At 43.2% G+C, this 10,574-nt stretch overlaps 1 protein-coding gene across 2 annotated transcripts in view; it reads left to right on the top strand.

The window, feature by feature from the left end:
* The first annotated feature begins 5,214 nt into the window (after window positions 1-5,214).
* P4HA1 (prolyl 4-hydroxylase subunit alpha 1) overlaps window positions 5,215-10,574 on the top strand; it is an 89,822-nt gene continuing 84,462 nt past the window's right edge. For both annotated transcript variants that reach the window (XM_023204976.1, XM_023204978.1), the window contains exon 1: window positions 5,215-5,531. The gene's annotated coding sequence lies outside the window, so the exon portion shown is untranslated. The remainder of the gene's footprint in view (window positions 5,532-10,574) is intronic.

Below are 10,574 nucleotides of genomic sequence, written 5' to 3'. Positions count from 1 at the left end.
TTGTCAGGCTGGAGTGCAGTGGCATGATCTTGGCTCACTGCAACCTCTGCCTCCTGGGTTCAAGCGATTCTCCTGCCTCAGCCTCCCAAGTACCTGGGACTGCAGGCACGCGCCCACCACACCCAGCTAATTTTCGTATTTTTAGTAGAGACGGGGTTTCACCATGTTGGCCAGGCTGGTCTCAATCTCTTGACCTCATGATCCACCCGCCTTGGCCTCCCAAAGTGCTGGGATTACAGTCGTGAGCCACCATGCCAAGCCTTTTTTTTTTTTTTTTTTTTTAAGATGGAATCTCACTGTGTTACCCAGGCTAGAGGGCAGCTGCATGATCTCAGCTCATTGCAACCTCCACCTCCCGGTTTCAAGTGGTTCTTACACCTCAGCCTCCCAAGTAGCTGGAACTACAGACATGCGCAACCATGTCCATCTAATTTTTTGTGTGTGTATATGTATATATTTATTTAATAGAGATGGGGGTTTCACCATGTTGGCCAGGCTGGTCTCGAACTCCTGACCTCAGGTGATCCACCCACCTCGGCCTCCCAAAGTACTGGGATTACAGGTATGAGCCATGCCTGGTTTCTTTATTATTTTCACTTGTCAAATGTGTATGTATGTATATTTGTGTGTGTGCGTTTTTTAATGTTGTCCATACATACATTTTTTTTTCTTTTTTGCTCTGTTGCCCAGGTTAGAGTGCAGTGGTGTGATCTCAGCTTACTGCAACCTCTGCCTCCCAGGTTCAAGCAATTCTCCTATCTCAGCCTCCGGAGTAGCTGGGATCACAGGTGCACACCACCATGCCTGGCTAATTTTTGTACTTTTAGTAGAGGTGGGGTTTCACCATATTGGTCAGGCTGGTCTCAAACTCCTGACCTCAGGTGATCCACCTGCCTCAGCCTCCAAAAGTGCTTGGATTACAGGCGTAAGCCACCGTGCCCAGCTGAAACATACATTTTTATGTTGTAGGTTTCCTTCAAAGGACTCCAAATTCTACAACAGCAGGAATGATCTACCTGGCACTTAGCATAGTCTGGCTTATATGGGCAGGCAATTATTTATGGATGAGTGAATTTCTATTGCCACAGTATAGGTTTTAATTCTTTTCAACAAAGATTATAAGCTCCTTAAAAGTGGAGATTGTCTAATTAAAGTTTGATCTTCCACAGCTCAGTAGGCAGTGTCTTTGACACAGAAGGTAGGTGTTCTAGAAATATTTATTCTATGAATCTTGGATTACTAACCCAGACTCTCTTTCTCTTCTAATTCACATAGCGTATGTGATTGATTAAAGTTCACAACTCATTCTTGGTAATGTCAGATACATTATTAGGCTTGTTGTCCAGTTTGGAAAAATCTCCAATAAGCTATTTATTTATTTAGACACAGGGTCTCTTTCTTTTGCCCAGGCTGGAGTGCAGTAGTGAGATCACAGCTTGCTGCATCCTATACCCTGATCCTCTAGCCTCAGCCTCCTGAATAGCTGGGACTACAGACACACATCACCCAATTGATTAAAAAAACTTTCTTTTTTTTTTTTTTTTGAGATGGAGCCTCGCTCTGTCACCCAGGCTGGAGTGCAGTGGCCGGATCTCAGCTCACTGCAAGCTCTGCCTCCCGGGTTTATGCCATTCTCCTGCCTCAGCCTCCCCAGTAGCTGGGACTACAGGCGCCCACCACCTCACCTGGCTAGTTTTTTGTATTTTTTAGTAGAGACAGGGTTTCACCGTGTTAGCCAGGATGGTCTCGATCTCCTGACCTCATGATCCGCCCGTCTCGGCCTCCCAAAGTGCTGGGATTACAGGCTTGAGCCACCGCACCCGGCCTAAAAAAACTTTCTTTGTAGAGACAAGGTTTCACCATCTTGCCCTGGCTGGTCTCAAACTTCTGGCCTTAATGGATTCTCCCACCTGGGCCTCCCAAAATTCTGGAATTACCTGGGAGAGCCACCACATCCACTTCCAATAGATTATTTCATGTATGACTTAAAGAGTTCAGGACCCGTCAGATTTTTTTAAACTATAGTTTGTTGTGGATGTCCTCATCAAGTTCTGAGAAAAAAATATAAATTTCTTTTTGGGGCAGGGCCCCACAGCTCACGCCTGTTATTTCAGCACTTTGGGAGGCCTAGGCGGGAGGATTGCTTGAACCCAGGAGTTCAAGAACATCCTGGACACATGGTGAGACCCTGTCTCTGCAAACAAAACCCTACAGAAAACCTGGACGTGGTCGTGCATGCCTGTGGTCCTAGCTACTTGGGAGGTGGGAGGATTGCTGGAGCCCAGTAGTTGGAGGTTACAGTGAGCTATGATCATGCAACTCCACTCCAGCCTGGGTGACAGAGTGAAACCCTGTCTCTCAAAAAAAAAAAAAAAAAAAACAAAAAAAAAAAATTTTTTTTGGCTAGGTGTTGATAAATGCTAAATCTTTACAATTTTATACATCCAATAATTGAAATAATTTCCCACAGATTAGCTTCAGGTTCCCAAAATTTCAACCCTGCTTCTCTTCTACTATCCACATAGTTTTTGATGCTAGAACATCGGACACATTAAAATAACTTTAAGAGTTCTGGCCCTGCACCTTTGTTTTACAATGCTGGGTGGATCAGCACAATGGGCAATTGGAGTATTCTTAGAAGCCACTGGGACAGCTGGCAATCTTAGCTACACATGGAAGTGACTGTGGGTTATAAAAATATATCCCAGTAAATTCAAACCAAATGTATTTCTAACTCAACTTCCCTTTAGCTAAATTTCAAAAATGTTTGCTTGCCACTCCAACACTAGACAAAGAGAAACACGGTGGAGGAAAGTCACTAAGGACTAAAGATTGTGGTTTAAAATACATTACTTTTACAAATTTTACAAAAGCATAGGACAGTGTAAACATATTACTAGGGACCCCTCCAGGGACTTGGAAAGGGCTAGTGGAAATGAGGGCCCCTAAAGTTGAAGCCTCCTTAGCTTCACAGTAAATCTGCTTCAGAGTCTATGGCCATTTTAATGACTGAGTAAACTATCAACTTTCAGAGTCAGCTCCATATAAAGCCAATGAATATGTTCATTACAGCTCCATTTGAGGCAGTGTTTTTTTTTTTTTTTTTGAGATGGAGTCTGACTCTGTCCCCAGGCTGGAGTGCAATGGTGCGATCTGAGCTCACTGCAACCTCCGCCTCCTGGGTCCAAATGATTCTCCTGCCTCAGCCTCCTGAGTAGCTGGAATTACAGGTGTGTGCCACCACGCCCAGCTAATTTTTGTATTTTTAGTAGAGACGGGGTTTCACCACATTGACCAGGATGGTCTCAATCTCTTGACCTTGTGATCCGTCTGCCTTGGCCTCCCAACGTGCAGGGATTACAGGCGTGAGCCACGACGTGCCCTGCCTCTTTGGTCTCATAATTACTCTACACTCCTAAAAAGTATTGAGGACTCCAAAAAGCTTTTATGTGGATCACGTTTATCAACATTTACTATATTAAGAATTAAAACAAACGTAAAATATTCATTTAAAACAACAATAATAAACCTGATATATGTTAACATAAAATAAATAACTTCTTTTTGAGACAGGGTCTGGCCATGGTTGCCCAGGCTGATTTTGAACTCCTGGGCTCAGGTGATCTTCCCGCCTCGGCCTCCCAAAGTGCTGGGATTACAGGTGTGAGCTACTTCACTTGGCCTAATAACATATTTTTAATGAAAAATAACTATTTTCCAAACCAAAAGAATTTAGTGAGAAGAGTGGCATTATTTTACATTTCTGCAAATCTCCTCAGTGTCTGGGCTAATAGAAGATTCTCATATCCGCATCTGCGTTCAATCTGTTGCAATATCACAGACATATAGTCTCTGGAAGACCTCACTGTATTGTTACTAGAGTGAAAAAGACAAATAAAGTCTTAGTATGAAAATAATTTTGACCTTATGGATTCCCTGACTATACTTTCAGAACCACTGATTTAGACATTATTATATCTACTTTTTAGTTGCCTCGTGCTCCCAAAGTACCCTCTCTCTTTCTGTAGCTAGGTAATCAACCTCACCTCCTGCCTTTAAGAGTCAAATGTTAATTATTGCTATACTTTTTAGCATACATGGAAAACTTTAGAAACCACAATTCTTAATGAATAACAAGTCTTAGCAACTCATTTTTCTGTTTCACTGACAAGGGAAAAATTATCTCCTTCATTGTATTCTCCCTCATGGTACAGGGAGATATAAAGAAACCCTTGGTTTGGGGTTACTTTATAACTAAGGCAAATGTTAGACTAAGATCAAACGCAACATTGGGTGCCTTATATAAATTAACGTTACTGGAAAATCTAATATTTACCAAGTCATTTGTGTGTGTGAGGCATGTGTTAAATGCTTTACATACATTACCTCATTTTATTCTCACAAGCAGCTTACGAGATGGGTAGTACCGTCATTCCTATTTTACGGATGAGTAAAGGGATACGGAGACGGAGACGTTGTTAACGCCTACTGTTACACACAGGACTGAGGCAGGATTTGAATTCAGATAACCTGACCCTATTAAGATAATAGAGCTCTCAGTCTATTATGTACTGATAAGGTATAAAGGTAGGAGATAGAGCAAGGTTAGTATAAAATGAGTGCTGAGATGTGAGAGGGAGTTTAGCAAAGCAAAAAGCCTTTAGGGACAAGACAGCTGAGATACCAAGACAGAATCTCTATTATTTTCCACCCTAGAAAAATTCTGTGTTATTTTCTACACTCCCACGTTCCTCTTCTCAATTTTAAGATACTTTAGGCCGGGCGCGGTGGCTCAAGCCTGTAATCCCAGCACTTTGGGAGGCCGAGACGGGCGGATCACGAGGTCAGGAGATCGAGACCATCCTGGCTAACACGGTGAAACCCCGTCTCTACTAAAAAAAAATACAAAAAACTAGCCGGGCGTGGCGGCGGGCACCTGTAGTCCCAGCTACTCGGGAGGCTGAGGCAGGAGAATGGCGTAAACGTGAGCTGAGATCCGGCCACTGCGCTCCAGCCTGGGCGACAGAGCGAGACTCCGTCTCAAAAAAAAAAAAAAAAAAGATACTTTATTGCTGGTGGCCTCGTCGCTTAGGCCTGACGCAGGCCCTGAAATCAAACAGGCAAACTGAAGAAGAGCGGGGACCCCGTGGTAACTACGGTAACGGTGGCGGGGCGAGAACCCTGCGCAGGCGCGTTACATCCCAGGCCCGCTTACCCACACCACCGCGGCCGGTCCCACCCACTCCTCTCAGCCTCAGACTCCACGGGCCGGCCACGGGTGGGGGCAGCAGGAGGCCCGGGCTTGGCGCCTGCGCAGTCGCCGGAGCGCTGGTGTGATCGAGCTCACGTAGCGAGGGCTGCAGTCGCCTCCTCCCTGGCGCTGCCGTCGCGGCCTAGAGGTTATAAAAGGGCTAACGGGCTCCCTCTGCTGCCCAGTTGCACCGCCAGCGGGCTGAGGGCAGGAAGTAGCACCTCCGAGTGGAGGCGACAGGGGACTGAAGAGCGCGCCTCCCTCCTGTCCCACTTTCCAGGTATGACTCTCCCTCGACGACTGAGGCTGAGGCCACGGGGCAGCCGTGGACCTTCTTGGACGGCTGCGGCGATCCATTCCTCCCAGCTGTGGTGGGACTTCTGGGCCGGGGCTTCCCCAGGTTACCACAGCGCCTCGGTACCTTCCCCTCGGGAGACTCGGCCCCTCTCCCTGCGCCACGCGACTCCCGGCGACCCTGCTCTTTCCTGCCCCCCTTGCCACCTCCGTCCTCGGTGCGCCTCGGACCGCTCGGGCTGCTGCAGCCTCAGTCCCCGCCCCAGGGACCAGGACTTTCTTGAATTTTCCTTCCCGGGGAGGAATCACCCTGTTGATTTTTTTTTTTTTTTGCAAGTTCCCCTGCACCTGGTCCTCCCTAACGAGGCTAAGGGGAACGCGAGCGCGGGGCGTGGGTTTTTGACCGCCACAGCCGCAGATGGTTCGCATGTGGCGGTGGAGAGCGGATTTTAAGGCTTGGAGCTGAATCCGAAACGCGCCAGGCATTTTTGCCCTATCGAAAGTCGCCGGGAGCTGGGGGGGACCTCCCCAGAAAGTTCCGGCTGAACTCATCTGTTGCGCGCAGCGGTGCAGTATTAGCAGCCAGACGTAGCCCGGAGCGCCGAGTTTTGTGCTCCTAGCACCGAGGAAGTAGGCTCTCAGGTCACCTCGTCGCCAGGGAAGCTTCCTTCCCTCTTCTTCCCCACAACTTTTTAAAAAAGATAAGAGCTCTTCTCTCAATCTCTGTCTCTGTGTCTCTCTGGCTCTCTCTCCCGAGAATTTGCTGCTTTTAAAAGTCCACATCAGTCCAACAAATTACATGGTTGTGTGAGGATTTTGAGTTGGATGACATGGCTGGCCCCCGGATGTATGTTTCAATGGGGAGGAAGGATGGTATGATAACTATGAGTCTCTTTCTCCTAAATAATCTAATCTGTTGAATACAAATTCAATGTTTAGATGCTAACATCTTACGCATTCCGGATTGAGTGAAGACTCTTTGAATTTTGCACTGTTTTCTTTAAAAAAGAGTTAAAGAAGCAGCTAGATCCTCTTGTAGGAATTGATCTAAAAGACCAAAGAGACTTGCCAATTTCCACTTAACTGTTTCTGGTTTCTCCGAGAGCGGTGGTTCTTGGACTTTCCCTTGGAATGCACTCGGAGGGGATGAAATAGCCACTACGTGAAGGGGGGGAGGGGCAAAGACGTGGCAGCAGTGTTCTTTCATCAATTTTTTACTCTCTTTTTTTTAAGTTCTGGTTAGAAACGTATTTCCCCTTTTAGGTTTAGACGTAGCTTTTGAATGAGGCTTGTCTTTTCCTAAAATAATCAGATGAAAAATTCAGTCTGCAAAGCAGGAACATTGGAAGTTAATTTAAACCTTTTAAAGGGATTTTTAAAATCAAGTTTCTATGGAGAAAATGGGTATCCTAAGAGGATGTATTCAAGAAGCTGAACGTGAACAACCTCAACTATATTTTATCTTGATTTGAAATGTGAATACACACCCTGTGATTTTTTTTTTTTTTAAGCTTGTGAGCGTAATTTAAGAATCTGAAACGTGAACTTCAAATTTTGCTTTTTTCTTTATGTGGGAAACAGATTTTATCACTTACCTTTAATAAAAGTCATAGTCAGTTTTGGTTTTGGGACGTTGTGCCTTAAGTCCTGCCATTGTTTTTGATAGCTGATGGCAAATGCCTCTTAGATTTACATAGACTAACTAGGAAAAGGATCATTTCTCTTTTAAATGGGTAGTGCTGTTTTTATTTACATTTTGAAATGAGTTTCATTTTGAAGTACTGAAAACCAGGACTTTGGTAGGAGGATAATTACATTCACCATTTTGTGTTTTGGTAACTTAGATGGTAAAACAGATGAAAAATGTGTACAACTTTTAATTATGCCAAAAAAAATTAGACAGTGCAAAAGACAATTAAAAGTTTTATATTGCCTGTGTGGTCTGGGTTGTTGCGATGAATCTTGGCTTTTCGGCAAGCAGCCGTTAACTTTTTCTGTTACTGCAGAGGAAGTTGTATACTGAAAAGCAGTATTTTTCAATAGGGCAATTAAGTTCAGACGGCATTTATTCCAGGGATGCAGCAAGAGCTGGGACAGCTATAAAGCTTGTGAGCCTTCCTTTCTGTGGAAGGAATGCTTTATTTTACTTAGTAACCAGTTATCAACTAGGATATAATTATTGCTCTTTGATTGACCTGTGAGATACATAATAGTGGTTCTCAAACTATTTTAAGGTCATGAAATCCTTTTAGAATCTGATGGAATCTGTGTTCCTAGGTCAGAAAATGCAAATACACCCTTCATGGAATGTTATATGTCACTTCCTGCTCCCCCACTCAAGTCCATCCATGAACTCTATTATAAGAACCCCTAAAAAGTAAGAGATGTGAAGCTACTCTTTAAGGGTATCTAGGTGTCTTGAGGCAGTATTGAATATTTCTGAAAATTGATTTGGGCATGTAAGTCTGACTGGACTCGTATATGTGGGTGACCCTAATACATTTTTGCCAAAAGGGTTTTAGCAAAAGTTAATAGGTTGTTAGAATTGTTAAACTGCTAAATTGTGTAGTCTGTGAAAGTATATCACATTGCATGCTCTCTCCTATATATGGTAACTTATCTTTGGTTTTCCATAATGAAAGTGGAACAGGCTTGGAAGTAAACAAAAATAAATTGCACAGGCTCTTGGCATTAAGCTTTATTGCTTTTCTTGCAGTGAGATCTTGAATCTTGTAATTAAACCATAATGTGTTGTGTGTGTATAAATATATGAATATATATAAAAAATCCAAATAAAATGAGTATATGTGTGTGTGCATATATATATATTTTTTGAGATGGAGTCTTGGTCTGTCACCCAGGCTGGAGTGCAGTGGCGCAATCTGGGCCCACTCTGCCTTCCGGGTTCACGCAATTCTCCTAAGCCTCTGGAGTAGCTGGGACTACAGGTGCCCGCTACCACGCCCAGATAATACTTTGTATTTTTAGTAGAGATGGGGTTTCACTGTGTTAGCCAGGATGGTGTCAATCTCTTGACCTTGTGATCCGCCCGCCTCGGCCTCCCAAAGTGCTGGGATTACAGGTGTGATCACGCCACCATGCCGGGCCAAAGCTTTGTGTTTCTATTCAACAAAATTTATTTGTATAAATTGAAGCTGCCCTGTCATTACTTTTTCTCTAGCTGTATTGTACCTAAACAAGTATTGTACCTAAACAAAAGCTTTGGCAATTCAAAAGGACTCTCATTTAGGTTACTCCAGCAGTTTTTAAACTCCGTGTGATGAAAAACATTCTTTTTCCTTGTCTTCCTTTGGATGATCAGTATGACTGTTAGTATATTTGGTTTGATATTTGCTAAAAAATACATTATAGAGATTCAGACTTCTTATCTAGTTGTCAGTGAATGGGTACTATATTGGGACTTCCTCTTCCTCATGTTTAGTGTTTCGTAAAAATGTGTCCATATTTTGTTTGTTTATTCATTTCTTTCTTAAATAGTAATATTATGTGGAATTAGTACACTCAACCTTTCTCTCTCTTTTTTTTTTTTTTTAAAGAGGATCTTGCTCTGTTGCCCAGGACGGAGTGCAGTGGCGTGATCTTAGCTCACTGAAGCCTTAAACTCCTGGGCTCAAGCAATCCTTCTTCTGCCTCAGCCTCCTGGTGTAGCTTGGGGTCCAGGTGCACACCACCATGCCTAGCTAATTTTTAAATTTTTTGTAGAAATGGGATCTTGCTCTGTTGACCAGGCTAGTCTTGAACTCCTGGCCTCAAGTGCTTCTCCCATCTGCCCCACAAAGTGTTGGGATTATAGGCGTGAGCCACCATGCCTGGTCATCCTTACTCTCTTGTTGGACACTTGAGCTGTTTCTCCATTATAAGTAGTGCAAAGAGAGGACTGTAATTTAGTGGTTTATTTTATCAACCTGTATAACTACAGTAAACTTTAACCAATTTTTTAATTTTTAAATTTATATTTAAATTTTTTTTTAGAGACAGGGCGTTACTATGTTGCTCAGGCATGGTGGCTAACGCCTGTAATCCCAGCACTTTGGAAGGCTGAGGCAGGAGGATCACTTGAGGCCAGGAGTTCAAGACCAGCCTGGTCAGCATAGTGAGCCCCCATCTCTACAAAAATAATTTTTTTTGATTAATGGGGCATGAGGTTGCACACATCTGTAGTGTAACTACTTGGGAGGCTGAGGTGGGAGGATTGCATGATCCCAAGAGTTGGAAGATGCAGTGAGCTATGATAGCACCATTGCACTCTCGCCTGGTAATAGCGCAAGACCCTGTCTCTTAAAAAAAAAAAAAAAAAAAGGCATTTACAATATGCCCAGTAGACTGTAGGAGAATCAAGAATGATGAGAAATGTTTCATAGGAGAAGTAGGTCATAAAAAGTACATGATGTATCACCATGTGGCTAACATTTTACTAGATATTAAATCTGTAGCACTGAATGGAAATGCATATCTAGATTCACATCCTCTGCAACCACTAATTCATTTATCCCTATTATAGTATATATGGTCTTATTTTGTCTGTCTTTACCTCAACTTGAGAAATTGGATCTGGCATTAGAATAGAGAGAGAATTGAAGGCTAGAAAGAGAAGGGGTAGACTGGGGTAAATAAAAGTGGAATTTTGGTAGAATAGCCTTGGGAGGGATGAAGCTGAGTATACCTGGGCCTCAGAGCAATAATCCATTTGTTAGGAGGAAAGGGACTGCTAAAGCTAGCTTTTGAGTATTTTACTCTGACCTGAGTGGGCTTGGTCTGAATAGCTCATATTCAGAGATAAGAGTATATTTAACTTTTTTGTACTAAGAATAGTATTTGAGTAATGCTATAGGTACATATGAGAATTTGGCCTTCATCTCTGCAGAGTCAGTTAAACACAAGTTTCTCTAGATATTTCCATTACAGGAATCAAAGTTCTTTGATTTTTGGAATTTCAGTAAAACCCAAGAATGAATAGCTGAGAACTATCATTGGAGAAAAGATAGACATACAGATCAATTGAACAAAA

Source organism: Piliocolobus tephrosceles, chromosome 9 (genome assembly GCF_002776525.5).
Source record: "Piliocolobus tephrosceles isolate RC106 chromosome 9, ASM277652v3, whole genome shotgun sequence".
Classification (NCBI taxonomy): Eukaryota; Metazoa; Chordata; class Mammalia; order Primates; family Cercopithecidae; genus Piliocolobus; species Piliocolobus tephrosceles.
Note: the sequence above shows the minus strand (reverse complement) of the source record. Positions and strands in the feature narration are given on the sequence as shown.